This window comes from Bos grunniens, chromosome X (assembly GCF_055505025.1).
Source record: "Bos grunniens cultivar Pamir isolate PY7600 chromosome X, Bosgru_T2T1.0, whole genome shotgun sequence".
NCBI lineage: Eukaryota > Metazoa > Chordata > Mammalia > Artiodactyla > Bovidae > Bos > Bos grunniens.
In genome coordinates, this window is record NC_141194.1 from 143,225,758 (window position 1) to 143,242,977 (window position 17,220).

Here is a 17,220-nt window from a genome sequence, read left to right on the forward strand (position 1 = left end):
GTTATTGAGAGCTTGGAGCTGGCTTGTCTGAGAGTGGATTGTCTGAGGGCTCTGAGGTGGGGGTGTGGGGGGGCGTGAGTGTGGACCAGCCCTGGAGAGTGCTAGGTTCCCGGAGCCTGGCCACACACAGGGCCCTGATGCAGAGTCTTAGAGTATCTAGGATCTAGGCCCTGGACCCTTCACCACTTCAGAAGCCTTTTCCTGCAGGCTCACCTGTCCTCCCCAAGGTGATGCAGCTTCATCTTTCTTGGTGGCTTGGGCTTCCCTGGCAGCTCAGCTGGTAAAGAATCTGCCTGCCATGTGGGAGACCTGGGTTTGATTCCTGGGTTGGGAAGATCCCCTGGAGAGGAGAATGGCTACCCACTCCAGTATTCTGGCCTGGAGAGTTCCATGGACTGTATAGTGCATGGGGTCACAAAGAGTCGGACACGACTGAACGACTAACTTTCAGCATCCACATGGATGAGCCATCCTGCACCTCGCCTTCTCCTTCCTTGACATTCTTCAGATCCAACTGCCTTTTCCTCTACCCTTCATCAGCCACCCTCTCTCTTGGTCACACACTAGGCCTTTTCGAAAGCACAACCCTGATTAAACTCAATCATTCCCTTTCTCCCTTTGTTGTTTAGTTGCTAGGTTGTGTCTGACTCTTTGCCACCCTATGGACTGTAGCCCACCACACTCTTCTGTCCATGGGATTTCCCAGGTAAGAATACTAGTTCAGTTCAGTTCAATTCAGTTCAGTCGCTCAGTCGTGTCCGACTCTTTTCGACTCCACGAATCGCAGCATGCCAGGCCTCCCTGTCCATCACCAACTCCCAGAGTTCACTGAGACTCACGTCCATCGAGTCAGTGATGCCATCCAGCCATCTCATCCTCTGTCATCCCCTTCTCCTCCTGCCCCCAATCCCTCCCAGCATCAGAGTCTTTTCCAATGAGTCAACTCCTTCTCAGCCATTTTCCCCCCAATGTAGTATAGATTTCTTTATTTAGGAGAAAAGAGCAGCATCATGGATCAAACAGACTTAGTAATCAAAAACTTTGGTTGCCTATACAGTCATAAATTAAGACTGCTGTGTTTTAGCATATGGTTATCTCCAGATGACTTGGCATTTTATTTTTCCAATATTGCTATCACAAAATACTGATGTACCAAGATGCCTTTGCAGTGGTAGTAGATATACTGCTCCTTTATACACCATCAGAGTAAATGTCAAATAATTTAATGAAACTGGTTTAGGGCTCTGTCATAACTGTTTAATTCACAGGTGAAAGGGAAACAATAAAATATAAATTTATGGGGACACAGTGTCAATTAAGTTATCACGTGAGTGGGTGACACTTTAAGTACAAAATTTTGAAACATACGTCCAAATCTGGGAAAACATGCTGCCTAAAGGAGTGATTTTTCTCACCTATAAAATGGTAATTATGAAGCTGATCATATAGGGGTTCAGTCTTTTTTGTTTCTTTACCATTTCTACCTCTTTTACTGGATTTTTTTTAGTGGAAAAAGAGCTTTAAATCTTTATTTCCATCAACTTCTATTTGAAATGTTGCATTTCCTTTCACCATTAATGTCTCTTACCCAATTTTAAATGTAAGCACGCCCCAGGTATGTCCAGGGCCAGCATATTTTCTCACTCTCTCCCTAGATGATTTCATCCATCATCCAGTCCTACGGATTAAAATGTGGTTCATAGACTTATGACTCACATATTTAAACTATTTACTTGGCTTTTATCCCATTCTCCAGACTCTTCTATGCACTTAGGCATACCTGACATCAGTAGGCGTCAAAATCTTTCCATGTCCCAAACCTTTCTCTTTCATCCTTGTATCAGTCAGAGTTCAGTGGTAAAAAGCAGAAACTGTTCAGTTATTTTGAAGAAGAAACTTAACACAGGGCATTGCTGCTGCTGCTGCTAAGTCACTTCAGTCGTGTCCGACTCTGTGCGACCCCATAGACGGCAGCTCAACAGGCTCTGCCATCCCTGGGATTCTCCAGGCAAGAACACTGGAGTGGGTTGCCATTTCCATTAAGCACTTGCAAAATCACAAGAAGAGGTGGAGGAACAGGGCTGCAGAAATGGCTTGTAGGACTGAGTAACTACATAGGCCCACCAGGGGTGTGAGACCTCTGCACCAGTCAGGGAAGGGGACATCAGGAAGCCTCTACCAGGACTATTGTCCTCAAGAATACGACCCCATAGCTGCAATCCAGGGAAGCTGAGCCATTGCCACCACCACCATAGACTGCTTCCTAACATCCACCTTGCTGAGACATGGGAACACTGAACTTGAAGGCTGCCATTATTGCAACTGTCTCTTGACCATCATTACTCTTTCTGTCTCCTCAAATGCACATGCAAGCACACACACAGCTAATATTTTGTGTGTGCAAGGTACCACTCTGTGTTCTATCGTTGTATTATCGTCATTTCACAGAGGAGTAAACAGGGATTAAGTAAATTGCCAAAGATTAGATAGCTAATGAGTTGTCTCTGCAATTATCTGTGCTGCTTTTATCTCTGAATATTCCTTTGTCAGAATATCCCATGTAAACAAAATCTCCATAAGCATAATTTTAATGACTGCATAAGATACCATCTTATGTATCAACCATAATTTTCACCATTCCCCTACTCGTATGTTTAGGCTTATTTTCAATTTTTCTTTATGAACCATAACTCCTTGATAACTATCATAACTAGTGATAACTATGTGTATAAATTATTTTGCCTATTTCTGATCATTTCGTTAAGATAAACTCCTTAATGTTCAACTCCTGGGTCAAAGGCTATGATGAGTTCTAAGAATAGAATTATTGAGTCAGAGGTTGTGAATATTTTTAATGCACTTGATGTGATGGTTGATTTTGTGTGTCAGCTTGACTGGGCCAAGGGGTGCCCAGATTAAACATTATTTCTGGGTTTGTGTGTGTAAAGATGTGTCTGGATGAGATTGAATCAGTGGACTCCCCAAAGCAAATTGCCTTCCCCAATCAGGGTGGGCATTATCCAGTTCATTGAGGAATAGAATAAAAAGCAGAGGAAGGAAGGATTCACCCCATCCTCACCCCTTCCTGCCTACCTGAGCTGAAACATTGGTTCTTAGGACTTCGGACTCAGACTTGTGGAGGGTAGATTGTGGGACTTCTCAGTCTCCATAATCACATGAACCAATTCCTATCATAAATTGCTTAGATACACATTGATTCGGTTTCTCTGGAGACCCATGATTGTTACACTTGAGTATATTAATGCATGTGCCTACTGGCAGTAAATAAGAGTACTTGTGTCCCCCCTCACCCAAACTAGGCATGATTGTCTTATCTAGTTTTTGCTCTAAGTATGCAATATTTGCAAACTTATATTAAAAACACATTCTTTTTTTTTTTTGCTGAAAATTTAACTGGGTGTCCTGTATTTTATCTGGCATCTCTCCCTGAGGTGGCTATCCAAACCCTATTCTTTTCTGAGGTAATCTTTCATTGTGAATCTGAAGGGCAAGGCCTTACCTCCCCTCATGGAAACCAAGGAAAGCACATGGTGCCTCTTCACATACCCAGGGCAGCTAAGGCACCGACAAGGGACTCAGGTTCTCAACAAAGACTTTGAATCCCCAGAGATTTATTCAAGAAGTGGAAGTTTTAAATTCATTCGTAAAAACTGCATCTAGCAGAGGCCCTGGCAGCCACTGTGGGAACAGTCTTTGCAGCCAACTAAGCAGGTATGTTCATTATCCATACTTTGCAGAAGAAGAAACCAAAGCATGTTCAGGTTAAGTAACTTGTTCAAGATCAGAAAAGTAATTAGTGTTCAAAAGGAACGATTTGAACCCAAGAAATCTGGCCTTGGAGCCTGTAGTCTTAACCCATTTGCTCTCCTAACCCTCATAACTATGCTATAGCTTTCATTCACTGATTGCCTACTCCGAGTCAGATTCTGGGCCAGGCACTTTGCATAATGAGGTCCTTACTGCCATTTTACAGATGAGGGAACTGAGGTTCAGAGGGGCTAAGTAACGGGTTCATGTTCCCCAGATAGAGACAAATCCAAGAGCTTTTATGCATGTAATTCCATGATGTGGATAATAAAATTAAAATAAATTAAATAAAAAATAATTTATCCTTCAAGAGAGTAATTTCATTTTGGAGAGAAGGAAAAATAGACTTTGAAAGTCATGGGCATGGTACACTATTCGTTTCAGCTCTTCAGGCAATTGTGGCCACAATTGTCTTCCCTCTTCAGACCTCTCCCTCTACAAGGTACAGAAGGTATGAAAGCTAAAGGCCGAATTGGAGCCTGGCTTATTTAGACTTTTGCTTTGTTCATTATGAGGATGCTGTCTAATGATCCAAGTAGGTGAATTAGGCAGCCCCCAATTCATAAAATTTACGTGTGCTCTGGGAAGGAACCAGTCCTCCTCACAAAATGTAATACTTATCTGAAAAGAAAACTAATATAAATAGCTAAGAAAAAGTGCGAGTCAGAGGAATAATGCTATCAAAATATAAAACCACAGCATTAAATAAAATAAAATTTTGTTTGTCAATGTAGCCTCATCATGCTTGTTGAATTCTTTTATAAGTAAGCATCATAAAATTTGAACCAAAAAAAAAAAGAAATGTACTCTAATAAAATAACTTTTATATTAAAAAAAAAACCCAAAGAACTCCACAGCACTTAAAATTGCCATCCTCAAAGGCCAGACCAATTTGTTGTTCTCATCAGTGCATGAAAGTGCTTTATAATGTTGGGGTAGTGATTTTTAAAATATCTTTGCTGATTTGATAGGAGAGAAACACCCTCTTACTTTTAGCTGTCACTTCGAAATTTCAAGTAGGGCCAAAACTTGTTAATATTTCACTACACATTTGTATTTCTTCACATGTGATTCAACTGTTCAGTTCATTTTCTGTTTATTTGTCTTCGTTCACTGATCATGGTGCAAGAGGAGACAAATCAACGAAACAGAATAGACAGCCCCCAAAAAACACAACAAAAGTAGGTGTGTGTATGTATATATGGATGCATACATATGTATGAATTTATAAGATAAAGGAAAGATCACAGATCAATGGGAAATAGAGGAATCAGTCAATAAAGAGTGCTGGTATGCTTTGCAATTTGGGAAGAAATAATCACATCATACACTGAAATAAATTCTGCATGTATAAAAGATACATTTTTTAAAAGGGGGGTAATAAGATTATCCATCTGATTCCTGAATGGGGAAATGCTTTTAGGCATACATGGGATAGAAGAACTCTTAAAGTAAGAAAGTGATTGGTATGCTACATAAAAATGAAGCTTTCTGGACACCAAGAAGCAACATAAACAAATTTAAAGGCAACCCTGGCCCTGAAAATTCGTGTGGTAAATATTGAAGACAGTGGATAAAGAGACAATGCAAATCAATAGGGAAGACACTAAAAGAACAAAGACAAGTGAACACGCAGACAAAGAACTGAAGAGTTGAATCGCATGTGAAGAAATACAAATGTGTAGTGAAATATTATGGAGAAGGAAATGGCAACCCACTCCAGTATTCTTGTCTGGAGAATCCTGTGGACAGAGGAGCCTGGTGGGCTGCTGTCCATAGGGTCGCACAGAGTCAGACACGACTGAAGCGACATAGCAGCAGCAGTAGTGAAATATTAACAATTGTTTACCCCACTTCAAATTTCAAAGTGACAGCTAAAAATAAGATGGCATTTCTCTCCCATCAAATTGGCAAAGATGTTTTAAAAATCACAACCCCTAACATTATAAAGCACTTTCATGCACTAATGAGAACAATAAATTGGTCTGGCTTTTGAGGATGGCAATTTGGCAAGGTGCATTAAGAACCTTAAGAAAAGTTCAGACTTTTGTTCCCGAAACTCCTTATCTAGAACTTTATCTTAAGAAACTGGTAATGCAGGTAGAGATTTTATACAAAGACATTCATTTCAGCTCTGAATAACATGAGGAGAACCATTAAGAGAATAGTTAAATAGATCATGGGACAGCCACACAATAGAATACTTTGCAGTTATCAAAAATGATATTTTTTAAAGGACTTTTAATAACACAGAAATATTTACAATAATAAATTAGATAATCTAGGTGACATGGAAAAACTCTCAGAAACACACATATTACCAAAAATTGACTCAAGAAAAAACAGAAAAGTTGAACAGACCAATAACAAGTAAAGAGATTAAATAGGCTTCACAATCCTTCTGTCCATGGGATCAAGAATACTGGAGTGTGTATTTCCTGTTCCAAAAGAGATTGACTCAGTGATCAAAAACCTCCTCTTATCACACAGGCCACTCCTGTTCCCTATCTGTAACTTTTATAAAGAATCATTTTTCAATACAATGAATTATATATAATTAGGGTTCAGATTCTGGACCAAGGGAGAAGTTCGTCTTCACTTTGCTCTCCATGTACTTTTGGATCACCTCAAGGGCACTGTTTTCTCTTTCCAGTGGCCTCCTGTTATCATCACCTTCCCCTTTAGCAAAGTCTTCTGTAAGACAAAGAGCAAGATACTGAATTGTACTTGGTGGATAATACATACTATTACCAGGGATATTTGCATGTTGACAAAGGCCAAAACCTTAACCAACAGAATGAATCCCTGAGTGAACTGGCATTCAAGGCCATTCCCTACCTCCTTCCACTAGTCTTCTATTTCTTACTACCCCATATGTGAGCTGAGCAATGGGAACAGTCTCTTGCTCTTCCAGCCAAATGGATATACTACCTGGATCTCCCCAAGTGCCTCACACGTGCTCAGGTTTCTCAGGATTTCCCTTCCATTTGGACGCCTTCTTGTCCACTACTCAACTCTTACCCACCACCTGGGGCCACCTGCATCACACACCCCTCTTGAATTCTTCTTTCATTTATTCATTAATTCAAAGACCCTGTCTTGAGCACCTGCCACCATCTGGTAGTGTGCCAGGCACAGGAGATATACTGGTGATGAAAACACACATGGGCTCTGACCTCATAGAGCTTAGTTTCTTGGGGAAGACTGATACCAAGCAAATATACAAATATATGTATAATTATCATGTGTACTGTGTGAACTGGAGGAAAAGAACAGGGTGCAGTGAAAGACGAATGAAGTCAGGGGAAGCAGCGTCCTTGAGTGGCCCAGCTGACCCTGACCCATTCCTAATTGAAACCCTAAAAGCCTTACTGAGTGAACCACTCACTCAAAAATGTCTCTGGAATCCTTTTAGGTGCCAGGCCCTGGGCAATAATAATACAAAGTACCACTGACTGAGCAATTACCATATGCCAGGCACTGTGCGTGTCTGCACTTGCTATACCCTCCCATTTAATGCTTAAAATGACTCCATGAGAGAAGTACTGTTATTATTCCCATTGTACAGATGAGGTGACTGAGTCACAGAGTGGGTCAGTTACTTTCCTAAGGCCATTCATTTTGTTAGTGACAAAGTTGGGATTCCAACTCAGACAGTCTGAATCCTGAGTTCACCCACATAACCACAATACTGTACTCTGTAAGACGTGTGTGTGTGTGTGTGTGTGTTTGTGGAAGGCGCACAGATGAAGAGATGGGTCCAGTCGGGAGTCTGCCACGCAGGCACTGATCATATCTTGCCATAGCCTGGTCCTATCCTTGGTGCACAGTGGGGAAGGGAGGGAAATCCAGTCTGCTGAAGTGGGGGCGAGGGGCATGGATGATGGGGATCACAGCATGCAGTGACAGGATTTGAGCTGGATCTTGGCTGACTTTGGAATTTGTCCATAGAAAAGGGGAAGAGGAGAGGCCTGGAGAACAGCCTGTTCAAAGCCACAGCGATGGAAAGAACACGGAATGTCTGAAGCCCAGGCAGTCTGCTCTTGACCCTGCTTAGGGGCCAGGGTCGTGGCAGGGGAGGGGAAGGCTGAGGGTGCTGTTTTGTCTTCTTCCTTCCATGTTTGGAAATACACATTCTCTTTTCCCAGGGAAGATGTTCTTTTCTTCATTTTGGAGGCAAAGCTGGGCATTGAAGATGCACGGAGACAGGTGGCTATATGCCACCCCTCTACTTTCCACAGAGTGAAAGATGCAGGAAGCATGATAAAAGAGCCGAAGGCACATTCAATCTTCTACATAATAGGAGAGATGAGTTAAGATTCTCTTGGTTCTTGGACAGTATAAAAATTGAAAATTTATCCTCAAGCCAGAGAATGAAATCTTACCAGTCACAATCTATGCTGTCCTTCAGTTCTCGCAGATCCCTTTGGTGACTTTATCCCAAACAGCCGACACAAGTTTTGTTAACAGAAGCATCCCAGGTTTTTGGTAATCTACCACCTGGTATCCCGCAGAGTCCCTGGAAGAGTGCTGAACACACACTATGTGCCTCAGTTTCCTCATTTACAAGATGAGCACAGTAATAGCCCCTACTTCAGAGAGTTAACTGGAGGATTAAATGAGATATTGGACGGAAAGAAAGTTCTTAGCAAAGAGCCTGGCTCACTATAAGCCCCTCCCCCCATGAATGTTAATATCATAGTGAGATTTGCTGATGGTGTGTGGGCTTTTCATCTGGCTTTGCTTTGGTTTTGTAACAGTAAACTGGGAAAAGGTATTTGAAGTGGTCAAGGAGTCTTTCTGTTCCCTTCACTCCCAAACACAGACAATATCTAAGGTCAACACCCTGGGGTTATTCTGACTATTATGCACTTAAGAAACGTTTCTAACCAGTCACCAAAACAAGACCATTTCCCTTGGCTTACTTCTTCTTCTTTTTTTTTTTTTTAAGTTCAAATTTTCTTTCTTTTTTAAATTTTTTTAATATTTTATTTTATTTTTTAATTTTACAATATTGTATTGGTTTTGCCATATATCAACATGAATCCGCCACAGGTTTGGCTTACTTCTGAATCCAGATCATGGGCTTTTTGCTCCATGGAAATCAGCCTGTATAAACTTCAAGCTGACTCTGCCAGTTTCAGTTTCTTGCCTCCTGCCCATTTTTCCTTGGCCTCTGGGAAGTATCCCACTGACTCCCAAGTCTGGTCTCAGCATTGACCCCTTCCTGGCTGCTCTTCTAAGTTGATACACCTCATTGGCTATGGTTCTGAAAAACCATAAGATGGCCACCTTGGAAAAGACCCTTAGGTAACAATTACTCACACTCCTCTCCTTCATTTTACAAAGGAAATGTACCAGAGAAGGGGGAGGGATGTGATTTAATCAGGTCACACATTGAGTCTGTGGCGAAACATGACTATGAATTGTCCCACAAAGGTGTTTCAGGACTCTCAGCCTGACCCAGGAGCAGAGCTAGCCTGCCACGTTGTCACCACACCTCTCCCTTTTCGCAGGAGTATCTGGGGCACCCAGTAAACACTGCTCTGGAGGGCAATTGCAAAGCCAGGAGGAGAAGATAGCCGATGACCCGTCTTGTTCTTTAAAAAAAAAAATTGCTGCACTGTCTCCTATAGCACCTGGGATCTTAGTTCCCCAACCAGGGATAGAACCTGCATCCCCTGCATTGGAAGGGGGATCTCAACCACTGGACCACCAGGGAAATCCCAGCAGTCTTGTTCTTCTAGGTGCCATGTTGCAGGGCAGGCATTCAGTAAACATTTGTTGAGCTGAATTTGATACATCTCTGAGGGCAAATAGTCACTACAGTGTGGATGAGGATGTACGCTGACTGTGCATTAAAAACAGCCTTGATAGCATATTCAGAATGGGGAGGGGAACCAAATGTCAGCCAGATATTAAGGGAAAACAGGTCCTTAGATTCCCAGGGAGATGAGGTGAACACAGGTCATCCTTATGGCAAGATTCCTCTGCAGTATTGCCCAGGCAAATGAAACCTGAGGTTACCAGAAATGTACATACTAATCACTTCCATAAGGTTCCTTGGGCTTTGATTTTGTTTTGGTAAGTTTAAGCCTTACCAAACAAAAGATGTTTGTTTTACCCAGTAGTCTCATCATCAGAGAAAACGGTCCTCTACCCACCCACTTTTATCCCCTGCCTAGGGCTTCTTAGTTTTAGCAAAGGAGCATTTAAAAACATAAAGGCAATTGCTAAATAGTAAGAATGCCAACTCCTAGGAGCAATTTGACAGTGAAAATGCAGTTCCCCCTCACCATGTTTATATATTTATGGGCTTTGTATGCTTTGTATATGACATGAATACAGACATCTATCTGATCATTTTTTTGAAATAACAGCTTGATTGAGATGTGATTCACATCTCATAACATTCATTCCTTTAAAGTATATAATTCAGTGGGTTTTTTTTTTAAGTATATTCAGAGTACTTCCACCATCACCACTATCTAATTCCAGAACATTTCATCATTCTGAAAGGAGACCTTGTGCCCATTAGCAGTCACTCTCCATTCCTTCTTACCCCAGCCCCTGGCAACCACTAATCTACTTTCCATCTCCATGGATTGGACTAGTCTGGACATTTGATACAAATGGAATCAGACAATAGGTACCCTTTCCGGTCTTGATGTCACGTACTCGTGATGTGCTCTCTCTGTTAGCCTCTGAGCACTTTTATCTGTGTCATCCTTTAGCCAACAAGCCCAAGAAAATATGCTGCTCAGGCTACCGTGACAGGGCAGTTAGGAATGTACCTAGAATAACAAGTACTTGAAAAGTTGGTATCACGAACAGCATTCTTTCTCTTTCCCAATCCAGGGAGACTGGAGATGATGGAACCATGGGGCTGGCCCCTGGGCTCACTAGGCAGTGTGGTAGAGCAGAGCCCTTCCAAATCCTTCACCAAGTGTCAGGGGGCAGCCCCAGTTCAGACAATGAAGCAGACTGAACTGCTCAGAACCTTTGTTACCAGGCAGCACAAAGGAACATAAACCTAATTGATGGTAAAAGTATCACATTACTCATCTTCATCACGATGGCAATCCAGACAGCCCTTAATCTCAAGTCACCATTAAAAGACACATATTCTACTTCTCCCACTCTCTTTTTAGGCTGGTTTCTTCTGCTGAATACATTGGAAGATAAGAAAACTGGGGAACTGGCCCTGTGTTGATCTGCCCTATCTCAGTATCCTCTAAGGCTCAGCAACCTTTCCACTTGTATTCCTTTCATTTACAGGAATCAGTCTCAAGCTACCTACTTAAGTACAAGGTTTTGCTTCAGTTTGATGTCTTTCTGTCCCAAGGACACAGCTGGAATGTACCATCCTATTTTTGCCCTCCAAACTGAGCTCCCTTCCTTCTTCTCTTAAAGGCAGCTCCAAGTCCTCTGGCCGGAAGCCCTATGATCTCTTTCAACTCATCCCTTTCCTCTGTACCCACCAAAGCACCAGGTCTAAGAATATGTCACCTTGATGACAGTCTTTACTGGACCCTCTGCCTCTAGTCTTGCCTTTTTCCACACCAGACTCCTCCTAAGTGACTCCTGTGAAACATTAATTTAACCATGTCATGATCATGCTCATAAGCTGTTAAAGATCTCCTGCCCTATTTCTTGCCCTAGTGGTCAAGTGGGAAGCTCAACCCCATGGATTCAGTATCAGCTTCCACCTGGAGGTAAGGCCCCCCATTTGGTCTCTTCCACTGCCTCCTCCCTGCTCATACACCTTAGAGCTCATGAACTTAACTGTCAGTACTCCTGACACACACACAGTACTTGTGGGTCCAAGTTTCATACAGTTCCTCCTACCAAAAAAAGTACAAGTCCTGTTGAGGACTCAATGCCGAGTGCTGCAATTTCATCATCTCAGTTAATCTTCTAAACAAGTCCATGGTAGCAAATGGTTCTCCTTATATTATAGAGAAAGAAATTCAGCCTCTGAGAGGTTAAGAGAATTGATCGAGCACCAGAGTTGGCACTGGAGCCTATATCTTCTCTGACTCCGAAAACATTTAATCACCAGGTTACTGAGGACCCACAATATTGTGGTCAAACTTCTCCTCCTGGCATTCAAGGCTTTCCAGAAACCAGTCGCATGAACCCCCAGGACACCTCCATCTGCTCTAGCCATTTGTTTTGGCTGGGTTGTCTTCTAACAAAGAAGTTCCCTAGGGGTAGTGACAAAGGCTTTACATCTCTTGGGGTCCTTCACAGGGCCTGGACCACGGTACAAAGCATTAGTTCTTGTGGAGGAGAATCAAAGTGCTTAAAATGCACTCCAAGCAATAGCAAGCCATGCAAAGCTATGCTTTGCAAAGGAAAGACTTGTTCTGTGACTTCTGATGATGAATGACAAGCAAACCCTTCTGTGTTTGCAGGAACAAACTAGAAACGCTGAAAAAAAAAATCCCAATCCAAACTTGAAGAGGATGTAAGAAAGAATGAAGCACTGACATATATAAACTACCATGTGTAAAATGGGGCTTCCCAGGTGGCTCAGGGGTAAATAATCCACCTGCCGATGCAGGAGATGCACAAGACAAGGCTTTGATACAAAGAATCAGACATGACTAGGCGACTAACACTTTCGCCTTCATTTTCAATCTTTTATCAGATATATGATTTGCAAATATTTTTTCCCATTCTGTGGGTTTCCTTTTTACTCTATTGATAGTGTTGTTTGACGAACTTTTTAAAATCTTCGTGAAATCTAATTTGTCTATTTTTTTCTTTTATTACCTGTGCCTTTGGTGTCATATCCAAAGAATCATTGCCAAATCCAATGTAATGAAATGTTTGTCTTATGCTTTCTTCTAAGAGTTTTGTTTTGTTTTGTTTTGTTTTAGGTCTTACATTTATGTCGTTGATCTGTTGTGAGTTCATTTTCGTATATGGTGCCAGGTAAGGGTCTGGCTTCACTCTTTTGCATGTGGATATCTAGTTTCCCAGCACCATTAATTAAAAAGATTGTCCTTCCCTTCACTGAATGCTTTTGGCACCTTTGTCAAAAACCCTATGTACAAGGGTTTATTTGTGAGCTCTCTATTCTATTCCATTAGTCTTTATGCCACTACCACAATGTTTTAATTACTGTAGTTTCTAAAATAAGTTTTGAAATCAGGAAGTATGTCTTCCAGTTTTTTCTCTTTCAAGACTGTCTTTGCTATTTGGAGTCCCTTAAGGGTCTGCCTATTGTCTTTTGCCATTGGATATAACATCTTGGCCACTCAAGAAGATGGTGGGGGGGTGGTCAGAAAAATAAAGCTTTCTGACACCTGAAGGGGAAGAGGAACATACAGATTGCCACTTTCTCTAATCCAGAAATTCTTAGGGTGAGACTGAGATATTGAGAGTTAGTCACTCAGTCGTGTCTGACTCTTTGAGACGCCATGGACTGTATCCCACCAGGCTCCTCTATCCACGGGATTCTGCAGGGAAGAACACTGGAGTGGGTTGCCATTCCTTTCTCCAGGGAATCTTCCCAACCTAGGGATCGAACTCACATCTCCTGTGTTGCGGGAAGATTCTTTACCATCTGAGCCACCAGGGAAACCCAATAATTGGGTAGTTGCAAACTCTTTGGGTAGTTGCAAACACCCCCAAATTGAAGGATAACTGTGGGTCCATCCCAGGGGCATTTTTTTTTTCTGTAAAGAAAGTACAAAACTATTTTATCAAATTTTCAAATGTATCTGAACCAATGATGGTTAAGAACCACTGCCTTTGATTGCTTTCTCTTCGGGTTTCTACCTCGCCTTCCTGTACCTGGCTCTTTGGGAGCCCATATCTTTGTTCCAGCCATACTTGGAAGGAGGAAGAGGAGTGGGAAGATCTGATTAAAAGTTGGGGTTCTCCATGCACCCCTCACAATTCCTCACACTTTTGCCCCCACCTCACTGCTTCCAGGGAAAACTGCAGCTGGGAATGTGGGGCTGGGAGCTTGTGGGGCCTATGCTTGGAGAGGAGGAGAAAGGAGAGTGCTCCTTGGAGCTGGAGCAAACAAACAGTATATGCTAGGAGGAAATCGTGGCCATTACTCATGATGCCCCAGAGAAGAAAGGAAAGAAGATGCTATATTTGATCCTTTGGCTTTGACCTTCCAGGCTACCTGCACCCCAGAGAATAGTGCTCAGATGAGCATAGGCATTGGGTTGGGCAGGACCATCCCAGGGTGGAGGCTCAGGCAAGTTGAAGAGCATCCAGGCTTCCTTCATTCCCACATGCCCTATGGGAGCCACCAGCATTCTGAAGGCCTTCCCACCAGACTCCTCCAGGTCCACAGAACCGTAAGGAAGGCCTTAGGAAAAGCTATGTTAGAAATGTTTATAATAGAACCTCCAGTGTAATACTTCCCCTGCTTGTACTCCCTTCCCCCAGTCAATACTCTCTTAGAGGCCAACCAATCTCTTCCTCCTGTTCTGTGGGTAGAAGAGACTTAATCAGCTAAATGCATCTAATCCCAAGTGCTTTTCCCCAAGGAACATGGAACTTTAGGTCAGTGAAATCATTACATTCTGCACTTGTGTGGGAGAGACTTGGGGTCAAGGAGATCTTTTATCCTGGGTGCCCTTAAACCAGATTTTCAACATCCTCTACTCAGTTCCCACAGCAGTGGATTTTAAGTGAGGGCTACATTTCATTTCCCCAAATCTAGTTAAATATACAGATGCCTGAGACAAAATCAGCAAGGGTACAGAAGAATTCAACATATCAACCAAATTGATCTAGTTGACATATATAGAACATTCCACCCACTCCCACAATATATATATTTTTTCTAGTGTACATAGAACATGCACCAAGATGGCCTGTACCTTGGGCTATAAACAAACATCAATAAATTAAAAAAATTTAAATCATGGAGAGTAATTTCTCTGATGACAGTGGAATCAAGCTAGAAATCAATAACAGAAAGATAAGAGGAAATTTTTGAAATACTTGAAAAACTAAACAACAGATTTCTAAGTAGATTCTCCATGGGTCAGAGAAGTAGATTCAAGGAAATTAGAAAATGTTTTGAGCTGAATGAAATAAAAGTACAACATACTAAAAATCATGGGATGCAGTAAAGCAGTGCGGACAGGGAAACTTACACTACATTACATGCTTATAGAAGAAAAGAAGGGGCTTCCCAGGTGGTGCTAGTGATAAAGAACCTGGCTGCCAATGCAAGAGATGTACAAGATGCAGGTTTGATCCCTGGGTTGGGAAGATCCCCTGGAGGAGGGCATGGCAACCCACTCCAGTATTCTTGCCTGGGAAATCCCATGCACAGAGGAGCCTGGCGGGCTACAGTCCATGGGTCGCAAAGAGTAGGACTGAAGCGACTTAGCACACATACATGCATAAGAAAAGAAGAAAGGTCTCAATCAGCGATCTAATCTTCCTCAAGAAACTACAAAACAAAGAGCAAAATAAACCCAAAGCAAGGAGAAATAAGGGAATAAAAAAGAACAGAAATCAATGAAACTGAAAACAAAAGGCAATGACAGCAAAAGTAGATTCTTTGAAAAGATCAATGGAAATGACAATCCTCTAGTAATACTGACAAAGGAAAGAAAGAAGACAAATTACTAATATCAGGAATGAAGCAGAATACCCATACAGACAATGTAGGCATCATTGGAATAATAAGGGAATAACTCCAACAATTCTATCATAAATATGACAATTCAGATGAAACGCTCCAGTTCCTTGAAAACCACAGACTACTGAAACTCACCCAAGAAGAATTAACCTGAATAGTTCTTTAATTATTAAGGAAATTGAATTACTAAAACATTCCACCAAAAATAGCCCTGTCCAAGATTGCTTCCTTGGTGAATTCTACCAAACATTTAAAGGAAATATAACACAAATTCTACCTAATTTCTTTCAGAAAACAGAAGAGGAAGGGAATACATCTCAATTTATTTTATGAGGCCAGCATCAGCATGATACCAAAACCTGACAAAGATGTGATAGGTACAGAATGAAAGGATAAAATAGATGATTAAGCAGTTAATCCAACTAGGGTATTTTAAGTAGAAAAATATGGGAGACCCCTGTTAGTTAACTCAAGAAAGCATGTTTGCTTAACTACAGAAACAAGCAGGCTTGCTTAGCTACAAAACCGTGCAGCAGAAGCACAGGACAGGCTCCAAAACAATGAAACAATGGTGACATGAGCCCCACATCCTGTCCAGTGAGCTCAGTAAGTTAATGAGCCCTAAGACATGCTCTCTGCACACACAAAGACAATAATCTGTGGGCCTAGCTTGACCATGTAGGGACAAGAAAACTCCTCTGCCCAACCTGGAGGAGGAGCCGATGATGGAAGCATAACGTCTACTCAAGAAAGACAAAGAAGTTCTCCCTCTCTCCGCTTTTCCTTTGATTACAAAACTGTAGCTCAGTAAGTTCTTGGGTCATGGCATTTCTTGCCCACCTGCTTGTAAAGCTCACAAGCATCCTATTCTAATAAATCACTTCTTATCTACCACTTTGCTCTTGCTGAATTCTTCCCTGCACTGAGACATAAAGGACTATGGGACTGGAGCTCTTCAGAGTTCTGGAAATGACACCGTGTATTGGTTTCATATGGTCCAAAAATCAAGCAATCAAGCTACAGGCTAATATTCCTCATGAATGTAGACCCAACAGTTTACAACAACATATTTGTAGATGCAATTCAGCAACATATAAAAAGAATATGTCACAACCAAGAGGAATCACCTGATAATGTAAGACATATTCTAAATTTGAAAAGCAACCAATGTGATCAACCATATCAATAGTCTAAAGAAGAAAATATAGATGCCTAGGCCTTATATGCAGAGGACATCATGAGAAATGCTGGACTGGAAGAAGCACAAGCTGGAATCAAGATTGCCGGGAGAAATATTAATAACCTCAGATATGCAGATGACACCACCCTTATGGCAGAAAGTGAAGAGGAACTAAAAAGCTTCTCGATGAAAGTGAAAGTGGAGAGTGAAAAAGTTGGCTTAAAACTCAACATTCAGAAAATGAAGATCATGGCATTCGGTCCCATCACTTCATGGGAAATAGATGGGGAAACAGTGGAAACAGTGTCAGACTTTATTTTTCTGGGCTCCAAAATCACTGCAGATGGTGACTGCAGCCATGAAATTAAAAGATGCTTACTCCTTGGAAGGAAAGTTATGACCAACCTAGATAGCATATTCAAAAGCAGAGACATTACTTTGCCCACAAAGGTCCGTCTAGTCAAGGCTATGGTTTTTCCTGGGGTCATGTATGGATGTGAGAGTTGGACTGTGAAGAAGGCTGAGCGCCGAAGAATGGATGCTTTTGAACTGTGGTGTTGGAGAAGACTCTTGAGAGTCCCTTGGA